The sequence below is a fragment of the Nicotiana sylvestris genome, chromosome 10 (assembly GCF_000393655.2).
Source record: "Nicotiana sylvestris chromosome 10, ASM39365v2, whole genome shotgun sequence".
Lineage (NCBI taxonomy): Eukaryota > Viridiplantae > Streptophyta > Magnoliopsida > Solanales > Solanaceae > Nicotiana > Nicotiana sylvestris.
The window spans coordinates 125,305,967-125,321,709 of record NC_091066.1 but is presented as its reverse complement, the minus strand read 5'-3'; positions in this window follow the sequence as shown (position 1 = coordinate 125,321,709).

Below are 15,743 nucleotides of genomic sequence, written 5' to 3'. Positions count from 1 at the left end.
AGAGTTCTTGATGATTTCTACCACGGTAGGAGGTGTACATTTTCTACTAGCGTGAGGATCATGAGATGTATAGTGATTTTCTCCTAGGTGGGATCAAATGGAAAAGTTCTTGGCTGGTTGAGTCCGTTGTTGCTTGTAGCTCGGAGTGGATTATGAATTTCTCATATTTATCATGGGATGGTATAGTATATACGGTATGTTGTGTGGGGTTGAGATTTACATGTGTAAGGTCACGGTTCAGTTTTGAAAGGAAGGTCATAAATTCTAAGCAACATGGTCAGTTTCAGCTGACTAGATAAATGAGATCACTGATTGGTGTGACTTGATAAGGGTATACATTTAAGAAAGGGCGATGTGTTTGAGTTATGGATACTTCATTGGTATTGCGGCACTATCTTGTCTGATCGACTGTTGATATTCAAAGTTTGCTTGGTGACACAGAAGAATTTTTAGAAGTACCCCTTGTGGAATGATCAAGTATTAGAGATGTGTTAGATATTCGAGAGTTGGGATCAGATAAGGTGATTCGTGAGCTTTATGGATTTGGAGACTGGGAGTTCTCATAAACAGGTTATTTCATGGTTGTGGACTGTGAAGATGTGGGCAATCTAGTCAGATGATAGTATGTGCTATGATTCAGTCATTGTGAACTTTCGAAGAGTTATTTATCTATTGTGGACGACTAGAGTTGATTGGGGTTCATTGGTAGACCTAATATGGATGTGTATTCTGCATCGAGTCGGGTATGTTGACTCCGAGCTGCTATTGTTGAGGGAGGTTCCATTCGGTTGTCATTGAGCTTATTCGTGTTCTGAGGTTATTTGTAAGCTGCTATTATATGCTACGCGGGATTGGGATTCATTGGTTAAACGCACAAATGATATGGTTCTATTTAGGCTTAGTAGCAAAATTTGAGTGAAATGGGAATCTGGGTGTTGCACGATTGATTGCACATTGGGTATGTTCTTTCGGGCCGGTGTGACATTGTGTCATTTGATTCTCCATGGTTACGGTGATTCACTCTTGGTGCTAGACATCAAATTGCACGTGGTTGTTGATTTTGAGCATGGTGACTTGAGGTGTTTCATGTGGACCAGTGTTTGAATAAGATCGCGCATTGCAGCGAAGTTATGTGGAGGTATGATCCTTTGGGTTAGATTCATGTGTTTTGGTTCTACAATGTGCGATGGGTTCTTAGCATCGTGTTGTGGTGGTACTGGTGAGCTTGCGGTACAACTCTCTCATTTGAGTCATTTTTCATGATTTGAGTACGTTCTGATTGTTGCTTATTGGTGCACGGACTGCACAGGTTGTGGCTTTAGATTGTATTGACGTGTCTTGTCACCAGATTAGTCGTGTTGGATGAGATGAGGTCATTGGACCTAGAATGAATACTATCGGATTTGATTTCAGCATGTTGAAAGGATAATATCGAAATTCGGCTTAGGAATTTGCTATAGTCCTTGCGAAATGAAGAGGGAACTCCATGACTGGTTGAACTGAGGAATGATTATGATTTCTGTGTGTTTCTTTAATCATTGGCAGTATACGAAAGTGTTGGAATGAGGCTTTGGTTTGATAAGAGGGTTATTACCGAAATTGGGTGGTTTGAGCAGCTGTTGTGATTAGAAGCTATCGCTACGAGTGTCTGAGTTATGTGGTATATCATGTGATTACATCTTGGGTTACAGATATGGTTTGATACAGCTTGTTCGGACTTATACAGTATATAAATGCGAGATTCTGATCTTATAGATGATTTTGGAAGTAGAAATTTGGTTCTAAGATTTATGGGCTAGAATGGATTACGAAATTTCAGTTATGTTGTACTATCGGACCGATATGGGATAGGGTGACGTGGGATCACTCCCGGGTATGTCTTACATAGTGAGGATACATGGCGATTTGTTGGCTTTTGGAACAACTCTGGACATGTTCGATGACGAACTATGTTTAAGTAGGGGGAGGATATAACGACCCGACCGATCATTTTGAGTATTTGCAATTTGCTCGCCAGTTATCGGGCATGACTAGCCCTGTATGATGTATTATGACTTATGTAAATCGCCCGTTTCGATTTTCAGGTTAATCGGAATAGATATAGAAGAATGTTTCTCAGCTTGAAGCATTAAATTTGAAAAGGGTTGACCAAGTTTTGACTTTTTAGTATTTGACCTCGGATTTGAATTTTGATGATCCAGTTAATGCAGTTAGGTGATTTTGGACTTAGGAGCACGTTCGGATTATGTTTTGAAGGTCCGTGGTAGAACTAGACTTGAATTGGCGGAGTTGGAAATTTGGCGATTTCCGGTCGGCAGTGAAAAAATCTGATATCGGAGTCGAAATAGAATTCCGGGAGTTGGAGTAGGCTCGTAATGTCATTTGTGATGTGTGTGCAAAATTTGAGGTCATTCGGATGAGGTTTGATAGGTTTCAGCATCGGTTGTGAAAGTTTGAGGTTTCAAGTCCATTAAACTTGAATTGATGTGCGATTCATGTTTTTGTTATTGTTTGAGGTGATTCGAGAGCTCTATTGAGTTGTTATGGTATTTTAGGACTCTATGTCACTTTTGGCTGAGGTTCTGGTGCTTAATTTTCGCTGAGGGCGAAGGAATTTTCGCTGAGAGCGGAATTTGGGGCGCTGAGGCATTCTAGGGAAGAATCTACAGATTTGTTGGTCCGACTTCGGAAGCCTATATCTCTTGATCTACAAGTAATTTCAAGATGATTCAAAAACCAAAGTTGTAGTCCTTCATGTCTAGTTTCCAGAAATGTAAAGAAATCATCATTTTGACATATGTACAGAAAGTTATGGCCAAAATACTAAGGCTTGTCTGTGCAGCCACTAGAAGCGCGGTCAACGGTGGAAGTTCGCTGGGGCGGTGATTTTTGGCTGTCAGCGAAAATGGAAATCCGAGAGGTGCACTATAAATATGAGATTTAGGGTTTTATTTAATATTTTGACCAAGAGAGCTTGGACCTTGGCGATTTTTCGAAGTTTTTTCAAGAAATTCATCGGGGTAAGTGATTCTAACTCGGATTTGGCTAAAATACATAAATCTATCATTGATTTTATCATATGATTAGTACTTTGAGGTGAAAATTTGGGGAAAATTGTGAAAATTTCATAAAATGAACTTTTGGAATTTGAAAGCCGATTCGAAGTTGGAATTGAGTGAAATTAATATGGTTAGTCTCGTAATCGAGTGGGTTGTCGTATTTTGTGACTTTGGTCGGATTTCGAGATGTGGGCCCCGGGCCCAAATTTTGAGTTGACTCTTTGACTTTTGGCCTTAAGCTTAGTATTTTCTTATGGGATTGGTCCCTTTTGCTCGTGTTGATTGTGTCAAATTGTTTGTGGCTAGATTCGAGGCATTTGGAGGCCGGTTCAAGCGGAAAGGGCATTGTGGAGTAGAGGATTAACGGGGTTGAGGTAAGTAATGATTGTAAATCTTGTCCTGAGTCACATCGTTTCACTATTGTGACGTGACACACATGCTAGGTGACAGGTGTGTGTGCGTGCACCGTTGGGTATTGTGACTTGGTCCGTCCCGTAGTGTCACGACCTAGATTTCCCACCCTCGGGAGTTGTGATGGCGCCTACTAGTGGAAGCTAGGCAAGCCAACCATTACAATTATTTACCTTTTCCTATTTTAATCCTTTAGTAGTTATGGATTAACATAATATGAACAACAAAAATAATAATGCGGAAGAATGAAATGTAACAATTTAATTATAATACCGATACAAATCCATAAACATAAGCTACCCTGATCTGGTGTCACAATTTCATAGACTATTTAAGAATACTACAAATAGAGGTCCGAAAGATAAATACAAAGCTGTTTCTGAAATACATAGAAGAAAAAATATTGAAATATAGAAGGAGACGCCAAGGCCTGCGAACACCGGCAAGACTACCTCGGGTCACCTGATAGACTGAAGGCAGCAACCTCACTGCGGTCCAAAAGCTGCAACACCGGGATCTGCACACAATATAAAGTGTAGTATCAGCACAACCGACCCCATGTGCTGGTAAGTACCTAGCCTAACCTCGGCGAAGTAGTGATAAGGCTAGTACCAGACTACCAAATAAACCTGTGCAGTTAAATCATATACAGCGGAAAATAAAGGCAGAAATTTGCAGTTAAAGGTAGGAGGGGGAAACATGCTGCGCAGAATATAACAACAGAAAACAATAGATAAATATAAAGAACACCATAACTCAATTATCAACAAGAGTCAGGAAATCAAAGACAAGTGCACGGCATCACCCTTCGTGCTTTTACTCTCGTCCTCACCATAAAATCAATATAATCGGCACGACATCACCCTTCGAGCTTTTACCTCACATAATCATGGCACGAAATGATCCTTTGTGCATTATCAATCATATCATGGCACGACATTGTACATCGTGCGACACAGCCTCACCTTTCGTGCTTTTACCTCACAATATCGGCACGAGTGAATAAGCCTTCGTGCATTAACACTCTCAAAAATCATACACGACATCACCCTTTGTGCTTTACACTATTCCTCACCCAAGCAACAATCACAAAACAATTTGGGCAAGGGAATCAATAATATTTCAATAAAATCTCGGCAAGGGAACAATATCATAACAAAAATATCCCGGAAAGGGAAACAATATCATGAATAATAACATCACGGCAATGGAGATAATATCAAAAGCAACAACATCCCAGCAAGGGAGACAATATCATAATTCTCTTCTCTATTCCACAATTACTTCACAATTCAATTCTCAACTTGAGCCAACGCTTTACAATGTTCAATTATCAATAATACTTCCACAAGCCTTGTTCCACAATAGAAATCATCATATAAAGCATGAACAATATGAAACAGAGTCACATTAAACATAGTATAAGACTCACGGGCATGCTGGACACAAACGTATAGATATTCGTCACCATGCCTATAAGTCGTACTCAACAATTAACATATAGCAAATAGGACACAACTCCTAATCCCTCAAGCTAAGGTTAGACCAAACACTTACCTCAATGCCACGAATACAATTCAAGCCTCAAGTAACGCTTTACCTCTTGTTTCCACCATCAATTCGCTTGTATCTAGCCACAATTTACTTAATGATATCAATAAATGTTAAATGAATCAATTCTAATGCATGAAAATAGGTTTCTAATATTTTCCCCAAAAAGTCAAAAATTAACCCCGGGCCCACATGGTCAAAACCCGAAGTTCGAACCAAAACTCGATTACCCATTCACCCACAAACCCAAATATATAATTTATTTTGAAACCGGACCTCAAATCGAGGTCCAAATCCCCAAAAATTGAAAATCCTAAGTTATACCCAAAACACCCAATTCCCACCATGAAAACCCTTGATTTTGAGTTGAAATCATGTGAAAAGATGTTATAGATTAAAGAAAATGAGTTAGAAATGACTTACAATCGATTTGGAGAAGAATTTTTCTTTAGAAAATCGCCCAAGAGAGTTTAGGTTTTGAGAAAGTTTGAAAAATGAAGAATTTTTGGCTAAGTTATGATTTACACAGGTGCAGATATCGCATTTGCGATGATATGTTCGCAAATGCGAACTCGCAATTGCGGCTAAGCCTTTGCAATTACGAAGGAAGGCCCTTATTAACCTCGCAAATGTGAATGATTGTTCGCAAATGCGAACACTATTGGAGTCGAAAATGCGACTGGAGCTTCGCAAATTCGAAGGTCACCCCTCTGCCCAGTCATCGCAAATGTGATGGTTAGTCGCAAATGCGAGCTCGCAATTGCGATGCGAAGCCTGCAGACCTGCAACACACCAGCAGTTTTCTTAAGTCCAATTTGGGCCTTGTGCCAGAGCTATTTGGACCCTTAGGGACATTTTTTATTATTTCATCACTGTTTTGATTTAAGATCTCTACTCAGTTATGCTATGTTTTACTGATTTTATAACTCAGTCTTTACTACTCCATTTTTAATGCATAAAACAATATTTTGGGCCGATCACCCTGTTTTACTGATAGCCCAAATGACTTGAGAGGTTTCTGACTAAGTGAGGCCGAGGGAATGTTTTGTGAGGATATTATGGGATCAGGCTGCACGCCGCAACAGGTTATTACTGATTCATGATATTGTGAGGCCGAGGGCCTGATTGATTTATGCTATGATGTGGCTTGTTGTTAGTGTGAGGCCGAGGGCCTGATTGATTTATGCCACAAGGTGGCTTGTTGTTAAGAGACTGAGGGCCTGTTTGATTATGCCACGAGGTGGCTTGTTATAACGCTTGGGTTGTAGGAGCCCCTCCGGAGTCTGTACACCCTTAGTGAGCGTGGGTACCCTGAGTGAGTGATATGATGTTAACCTGAGGGGATGTTTATGATATGATGTGTAGCCCGAGGGGCTATTCTTGATTTGTTGTGCCTGAGGGGTTGATTATGAGTGGCTATGAGGTTTTCCCGAGTGGATGATTATGAGTGGCTGTGAGGTTTTCCTGAGGGGCAATTTATGATTCATGTTTGCCCAAGGGGCGATTCATGAGTGATGTTTTGCCCCAGGGGCTGCTTATGGTTTATCATTTTTTTACGCACTGTTTTATCACCTGTTTGAAAACTAATGAAAGATGTTTTAAAAGGTTTTACTGAAACCAGATTTGAAACGAGATGATTTGACTCATATACTGATTTAAAGGCATGTTGTACTTACTGAGTTTTCATGATGTGGATTTTATGTGTTTTCTACTGCTCAGTCTTTATTTACTTTTATTACTTGCTGAGTTGGCATACTCACATTACTCTCTGCATCTTGTGTGCAAATTCAGGGATTGTTATAGCAAGCGTTGATCTTCATCCATCGCGGATATTTCAGAGTTGGCAAGATAGCTGCTTGGCGATCGCAGCCTTGTCCTCCTCCCTCTTATCTCCCTCTAGATATTAGTAGTTGATTTCTAGACTATTTCATTTTTGTTCTATTTCAGAACAGTTGTAGTTTGCTCATGACTTAGTGACACCCGAGGGCGAGCTTGTCTTTTTCGCATTTTGGTTTTTGAATTTAACTTCTTTTACGGGATTTCAATATGAAAAGGTTAATATCTGGTTTTTAAATGAAAGTTCCATGATAGGCACCATCACGACTGGGGTGGTTTTGGGTCGTGACACCCGACTCCCGGGATCACATCTCAGAATCCGATAAAAAATACATTGCTAAAATCCTTATCCTCCCACGAGTCTACCCATATCGAATTCACCAAAATCTGACGTCAAATGGCCATCTAAATCCCCAAAATCAACTCTCTAAATTTTCTTCCATTTTCTCCATTTCTCACCCTAAATTTTCAAATTAAATGATAAAAATCAAGACATAATAATGAGATTTAACCAAATTTGAGTGAAGAACACTTACCGCAATCAATCCTTTGAAAATCCCCTCCAAAATCGCCTTCTCCCGAGCTCTCTAATGAATTTTGAAATTATGGATCAAAACCCTCATTTTTGAACTTAAACATTCTGCCCAGATATTTTCTTCTTCGCGAACCGGTAGCTCCCTAGCGTTCGCGAAGCACAAGCTACCTCAGACCAAGATTCCCTCCTTCACGAATGCGAGGTCCCACTCGCGAATGTGAAGACCAAACAACTCGACCCTACGCGAATGCGGAACACCCCTCGCGAATGCATAGGCTTAATTGCCTGAACTCCACATGACCGTTGACTCTACGCGAACGCGATGCCCAGGTCGCGAACGCGTAGACTTAAACTCATACACCTTCGCGAACACGAAGAACAACTTGGATTCCCCTCTTATTATCCCTTCGCAAACGCGAAGAAGGATTTCTCTGCAACAAAATATTAGAAAATCTGCCAACTTCCAAAACCAAGAATTGGTCTGTTGACCACCCGAGGCCCTCGGGGCTTCAATAAAACATGCCAACACATCCCATAATATCATTAAAATTTGTTCCAACCTTCGGAACACTCAAAACAACATCAAAATATCAAATCACCCTCGGATTCAAGCCTAAGGATTTCAAAACTTCCGAATTCCGCAAACAATGCAAAAACCTATCAGACCTCATCCGAAATACCTAAATTTTTGCATACACGTCCCAAATAACACAACAGACCTACTCCAATTTCTGAAAATTCCAATCCGACCCCAATATCAAGATTTCCACTACCGACCGGAAAACGTCAAAATGCCAATTTCGTCAATTCAAGCCTAAATCTACCGCGGACCACCAAATTACATTCCGAATATGCTCCTAAGTCCAAAATCACCTAACGGAGCTATACGAACCATTAGATTTCACATCCGAGACCTTCTACACATAAGTCAACATCCGGTTGACTTTTCCAACTTAAACTTACTCAAAAGAGACTAAGTGTCTCATTTTACTCCAAGGCCACTCCGAACACAGAACAACCAACATGATATGATGAAATACAAATGGACAATACATAAATAAGCATAAATGGTAGAAGCGGGGTTGTAACTCAAGAAACAACCGGCTGGATCGTTACAGATATAATGAACCGTTTGGTGGAGAATTAATGGTTTGGGAGGTGATTTTTGTCAAGTACTACCAATAGTTCCAAAATCGACAAAAGTAGAAACTGTAAAAGCTATCTTTCCAAAGTTATTATTCTGGCCTCAAATAAAAAATATTCAACTGACAAGAAATATAAAGTAAGAACAGATCTAGTATTCAGTGTCTTCTTGCTTTGTGTCGGAAACAAAGAAGCGCATCCAAAAAAAGATGATTTGGTTCTTCCTCAACACTTGGTTATCAATCCCAATGGTAATGGTAATGCATTTATAAGAGAAATATTTCTATCATTATATTAAGACGCAATTTGTGCAAATCGCACGATAGAATTAAAAAGATATCTTAGCTAGCAGAAGTGAATATATTGATCAACTAAATAAAAGGTTGATTACAAAATTTTATAGTAAAAATAAAATATTTTTCAGCTTTTGACCCAACAGAAAATGATTCCAATAATTACTACCAAGAAGAATACTTAAATACTTTAATACCAAATGACCTTCTACCATACATGTTTATTTTCAAGTTTATTATTTCTTACGTATGTTAGTGTCACCATATATATAATAGACTAAGTTAAAATTGATCTTCCATTGAATATAGGTTAATTTTGAAGAAAAATATGTCCATCATGCTACTGAAAAACTTAGATACGCCGAATAGCTTATGTAATAGAACACAGATGGTATATAGAAGATTTGACAATAACGTCATACATACAAAAATTATGATACTAGTCAATGTGCTTCAAAGTATATTCTTATCACTGAATTCAACTTTTGTCTTCCAAAACTAAGAATATCCTTTTAAATTTGTGTGAAAATAATTTTTAATATATTTATATTTTGCAAATATAATAAATAAAGCACAAAAGGACAAATATCCTAAATATTGGACTATATTTAACGCAATATATTTTCTTGCACGAACAATTGTATGTTGCACTTTTAAGAGGGATATCAAAATCGACAACAAGAGTTCTGGTTAAGACAGAGCAACCAAAGCATTATGAGGAAACATATACAAAAAAGAAATGTCACAAAGAAGTGTTCATTAAGATATCAGCACATTAAATACTTTTAAACTATAATAAGTAATTATCTAACTAACATGACAAAATTGATCATTTGTGTAAGTTTTGATGATGTTCTTTTATTTTAAATTCATGTATTATGCTAATGTAATAATATTTTTCACCATTTAAATGATTGTTGTATTATTAAACATAAAATTTCTCTCATTAATTAAATTTTATTACTCCTTCATGTAAATAAATGTTTAAATCATCACCTACCATTATTAACGTGCAACGCACGTTTATAACTACTATATATATATATATATATATATATATATATATATATATATATATATATATATATATATGTTCACAACCATTCCTCTTATTTATAATTTTGTCAAACTTTTATTGTTGCATATCTAAATGCAAAATAAATCCTTCTTGAGAAGTCAGTTTTGGCCATTAAGAGTACTAAGTCAAATTAGAAAAGGATGGGATAGTAAATTAAAGTTAAAAAGGAAACTGTATTGGAAAAAATAATATCACGCCCAGAAATAATATCCAATGTAAATATAATGACAAGAACAAGAGAATAATAACGACACCAATTCTTATAACGAGGTAAAATACAATACACAAGCGTAATACTATAATACCACTATAATATTACAACTTGGTAGTGTCAAGAGATTATTACACCTTCAAAAAGAACAACACTCTTTATTTTAAATACCTCACTACAATATTACTCTCACTCTATTTTTTTTACAGACTATTTTATTGGAGAACTTGCCAACTTTTGAACCAATCAGAATGATTCATTCCATTGCAATTTGCTTTGCAAGTTGCCATCACCAAAACCGTTTTGTAACTTGTTGCAAGACCAAGTTGTGAGCCTACAATTTCCACCTAATTCATCTGATCATTTTTATTCTTTTTTTAAAATTGGGACTGGTCCCAAATATTTCTCCCTTAATTTTGATTTTTCTTCTTCATTCTAAGTTTTGATAGGAATCTCTGAAAATCGTCAAACTTGAGATGCTTTATAAAGATATTCGCAGCCTGATCATGAGACTTCACATATATGAGTTTGACTTCTTTCTTGGCAATGCATTCTCTGATAAAGTGATACCTTGTGTCTATATGCTTGCTTCGATCATGATATACCGGATTCTTGGCAAGTGCCTGTGCGAATTTTTTGTCAATACAAATCTCAGTAGCTTAATTTGTCACAAATTGAGCTCCTTCAATAATCTTCTTAGCCAAATTACATGGCATGTATAAGATGTTGCTGCTATATATTCAACTTCACAAATCGAGAGAGAGTAACAATGAATATTTCTTTGAACTCCAAGAAATAACATAATCACCCAAGAAAAATACAAAATTATTTATGATTCTTCTATCATCAAAATCTCTAGCATAATCACTATCACAAAATTCCTCAATGTTGAAATCACTAGAAGAAGAATAAAATAACTCGAAGTCAATCGTACCATTTTGGTAACAAAGAATTCTTCTAGAGATATTCAAGTGAGTGGAGGTAAGAGCTTCCATGAAGTGACTTACTACTCCAACTACAAAGAGTATATTTGGCCTGGTACATTTCAAGTACCTTAAGCATACCACAAGACTCTTGAAAAATATGGGATCCACTTTTTCCCGATCATCAAACTTTGATATTTCTATTCTACTCTCCATTGGCGTGTTGACGGATTTGCAATCGAACATGTTGAACTTCTTCAAGATATTATTTGTATAGAGTTCTTGAGATATGAAAATGCCTTTCTCCATTTACTTCACTTCTAGGCCCAAATAGTATGACATGAGCCCTACGTTTGTCATCTCGAACTTCATGGGAACTATCTTTCTTAAAAGTTTCAAACAAACTTGGGTTATTACCTGTGAAAATAAGACCATCAACATAAATATAAACAAGCAAGAGATCTCCATCATTATGAACTTTAAGGTAAAGAGCATATTCATGGAGACAACGAGTAAACACGTTATCTTGAAACTATTTGTCAATGCGACTATTCCATGCTTTTGGGGATTGCTTCAATTCATATAAAGATTTCTTCAACCTCAATGCTTTATCTTCATGATTTTTGACTGTCACGACCCGGATTTTTCACCCTCGGGAGTCGTGATGGCGCCTACTCGTGAAAGCTAGGCAAGCCGAAAATTATAGATCCTTTTACCATTTTTCATTATCTTTTAACAATTACAAGTTAACATATGATCAACAGCGGAATAAAATAATGCGGAAGACAAAATACAATAATTTAACTTAATACAAATACGGTTCCATACAGTAATTCACCCAAAACTGGTGTCACAATCTCATGGACCATCTACAAATACTACAAATAGGGTCTGAACAAAGAAGTACATATATGTCTCTGAAATAAATAAGAACAGAAAGAAAGTACGATATAAGGAGACGTCAAGGAATACGGACGTCTGCAGAACTACCTCGGGTCTCCGCTGGAATCAACTCTCAAAGTCCATCCATATTAGGCACACAAACTCGACTCTTCATCCTCAAAACTCCATCATCACCTACTGTAACCTGCTTGGCACCACCGTGCTGCACTGTGTCCCTAAGGACACACAAATAAGGATCATCATATTGCCAATCTCTAATTCTCTCAAATAATAAAGAACGAGCGACTGTACAAGCTAACGCACAACTAGGCTAAGAAACTATGATGACCCAAAAGGGTCATCACTTGTTTTGAAAATAAATTTTGTGTCCCAAGGCCTTAAAAACCTCTATTTTGTCTCACCTCGATTTGCGTACACAGTCCGGGTGCATATCCAGAAAGCCCTTATGTGAATATTTGTGTAAAATGATGAGTTTTGCTTTAAAAATGAATTTTAGTTCACTTCGGTCAACATTTTAGGTAAACGGATCCAGACCCGTGATTTGACGGTCCTGGATGGTCAGTTGGAAAATATGGGACTTGGGCGTATGCCCGGAAGTGAATTCCAAGGTCCCAAGCCGGAGAAATGAATTTTTGAAGAAAATTATTTTCCGAAAAATAAGAGTTTTTGAGAAATAAAAGATGATGAGATTAATGGTATCAGACCCGTATTTTAGTTCTGGAGCCCAGTACAAGTTTGAGACAATAAATTAGTGGAATCTGTGAAGTTTGGTAAGAATTGGAGTCCGTTTAGTATAAATCGGACCTTATTTGAGAAAATTGGGAATTTTGATGTTCTTAAGTGATTTCATGAATTTGGAGCTAAATTCATAGTGATTGATGTTATTTTGATAATTTGATTGCACGAGCAAGTTCGTATGATATTTTTGGACTTGCGTGTATGCTTGGTTTGGAGCCCCGAGGGCTCGGATGAGTTTTAGATAGGCCACAGAGTGGATTTAGACTTAGAAAAATAGCTGTTGCAGGTTTAGAGAAGTTGCAGGTTTCTGAACCTGTCTTCGCGGTTCGCAGTGCTTTCTCGTGACCGTGGTGGGATTTATGCGGTCCGCGAAAGAGCAAGGCCAAGCCTCCGCATCCGCACTCGATATCTTGCGGTCCACGATGGAGCTCCGCGGCCGCAATCCCTTTTTATGCGGTCTGCGGTGAGGGTCTGAGAGAAGTATATAAACGAGAACTTTTAGTTATTTTACCATTTTCAGAAACCTAAAACATAAAGAGCGATTTTTCAAGCACTCTTTCTTTCCCCAAAACACAAGTAAGTGATTTTAAACTCATTTCTTTCATTTCTTAATTTCTTTTTACAAGATTTCATCCTAGAATCTAGAGTTTTCATAGTGGAATTGGGAATTTTGGGTAAAACCTAAGAATATTGAAATTTGGGGATTTAGAACTCAAATTGAGGTCGGATTTCAAAACCAATTATATATCCGGGCTCGGGGGTAAATGAGTAATTGAGTTTTGGTTCGAATTTCGGGTTTGGACCAAGCGGGCCCAAGGTCAATTTTTGACTTTTTGGGAAAAACTTCAGAAAACCTATTTTCATGTATTAGAATTGATTCATTTAGCATTTATTGATATAATTAAGTAACTTGTGGCTATATACAAGCGAATTGGTGGTGGAATCAAGAGGTAAAACATTAGTTGAGGCTTGAATTGTGTTAGTGGCATTGAGGTAAGTGTTTGGTCTAACCTTAGCTTGAGGGATTAAGAGTTGTATCCTATTTGCTATGTGTTAATTATTGAGTACGACGTATAGGCATGGTGGCGAGTATCTATACGTTGGTGTCAAGCATGTCCGTGAGTCTTACACTACGATTAATGTGACTTTGTTTTGTATTATTCATGCCTTATGTGATGATTTTTATTGTTGAACGAGGCTTGTGGAAGTAATATTAAACATTGAACATTGAAGAGCGTTGGCTCAAGTTCTTAAATGATCTGTGGAAGTATTATTGACAATTGAACGTTATAGGGCATTGGCTCAAGTTGTGAAGTAAATGTGGAAAAGAGAAGAGGTTTATGATATCTTCTCCCTTGCCGGGATGTTGTTGCTTTTAATGTTATATCCCTTGCCGGGACGTTATTGCTTTTGATATTGTTTCCATTGCCGGGATGTGATTGTTGTACTATTGTTCCCTTGCCGGGATTTTAATTGTGATTTTCATTTATTTCCTTGCCCTCATTATTTGTGATTGTTGTTTGGGTGAGGAAGAGTGTTAAAGCACGAAGGGTGATGCTGTGCACTTGTCTTGATTTCCTGATTATTGTTGATATTTGAGTTATGGTGTTCTTTACGGTTGTTTATTTGTTTTCTGTTGTTACTTGATATCCCCGCAACATGTCTCCCCCCTCTTACTTTTAAATTGTAAATTTTTGCCTTTATTTTTCCGCTGTGTATGATTTAATTGCACATGTTTATTTGATAGTCTGATCCTAGCCTCGTCACTACTTCGCCGAGGTTAGGCTAGGCACTTACTAGCACATGGGGTTGATTGTGCTGATACTACACTCTTTTGTGTAGATCCCGGTACTATAGCTTTTGGACCGCATTGAGGTTGCTGCTTCCAGTTAATCAGGCGACCCAAGGTAGTCCTTCAGGTGTCCGCAGACCTTAGCGTCTCCTTCTATCCTTTCATTCCGTTTCTCTTATGTATTTCAGAGGCAGCGTTGTACTTCACTTTCGTACCCTTATTTGTAGTATTCCTAGACAGTTTGTGAAATTGTGACACCAGTTCTGTTTAGTTTTTGTTATGGATTGGTATTGGCATTATTATTAAAATATTGCATTTTAATATTCCGCTTATTAAATTCTGCTATTTATTTAATGTGGGTTCTTAATTATTAAAGGATTAAAATGGGAAAAAGGTAAATAGTACAATTGGTTGGCTTGCCTAGCTTTCACTAGTAGGTGCCATCATGACTCCCGAGGGTGGGAAATGTGGGTCGTGACGAGTTGGTATCTGAGCTCTAGGTTACTTAGGTCTCACAATTCACGAACAAGTTTAGTAGAGTCTGAGGGATCGGTACAGAGATGTCTGTATTTATCCCCAGAGGCTACAGAGTTAGCAAAAACTTCACATTTATTCTTTCCTGTCAAGCGATTTTGTTTCTCAATGCTAATTGAACTTCTACTCTGTTCTTTCACAGATGGCAAGAACACGCGCTTCTTCATCCATTGATCAGTAGCCCAAGTCCTCAGTGGTAGCATCTACGAGGGGCAGAGGGCGAGGCCGTGCTAGAGGCCGAGGCAAGGGCAGAGCTCAGCCTAGAGCAACAACACTAGCTGCAGAGCCTCAGGTTGAGTTTGACGAGGAGGTTTCGGCCCAAGCAGTTCTGGTGGGCCTAGCTCAGGTCCTAGAGGTTCATTGCTACCCCAGTACTCTAGGATGCTCTGGTCCGTCTAGTGGGCCTTATGGAGAGCGTCACTCGAGAAGGCTTTCTTCTTGTAGCACCAGCCGTCTCTCAGGCTGGAGGAGGAGCCCAGACTTCTGCTACCCGCAATCTGGAGCAGATGGCTCCCCAGTTTCAGACTCTAGCAGCTCAGGCAGTTGGAGCAGTTCAGCTGGGTGTAGTATATCAGATGGTGATGGAACAACTATGTTTGTTGATGCCTTGTGGAAATTGAACAGGTTTACCAAGCTCTTCACTACCACTTTCAGCGGTGCATCTTCTAAGGATTCCCAAGATTATTTAGACAACTGTCATGAGGTTCTCAGGAACATGGGGATAGTGGAGACCAAT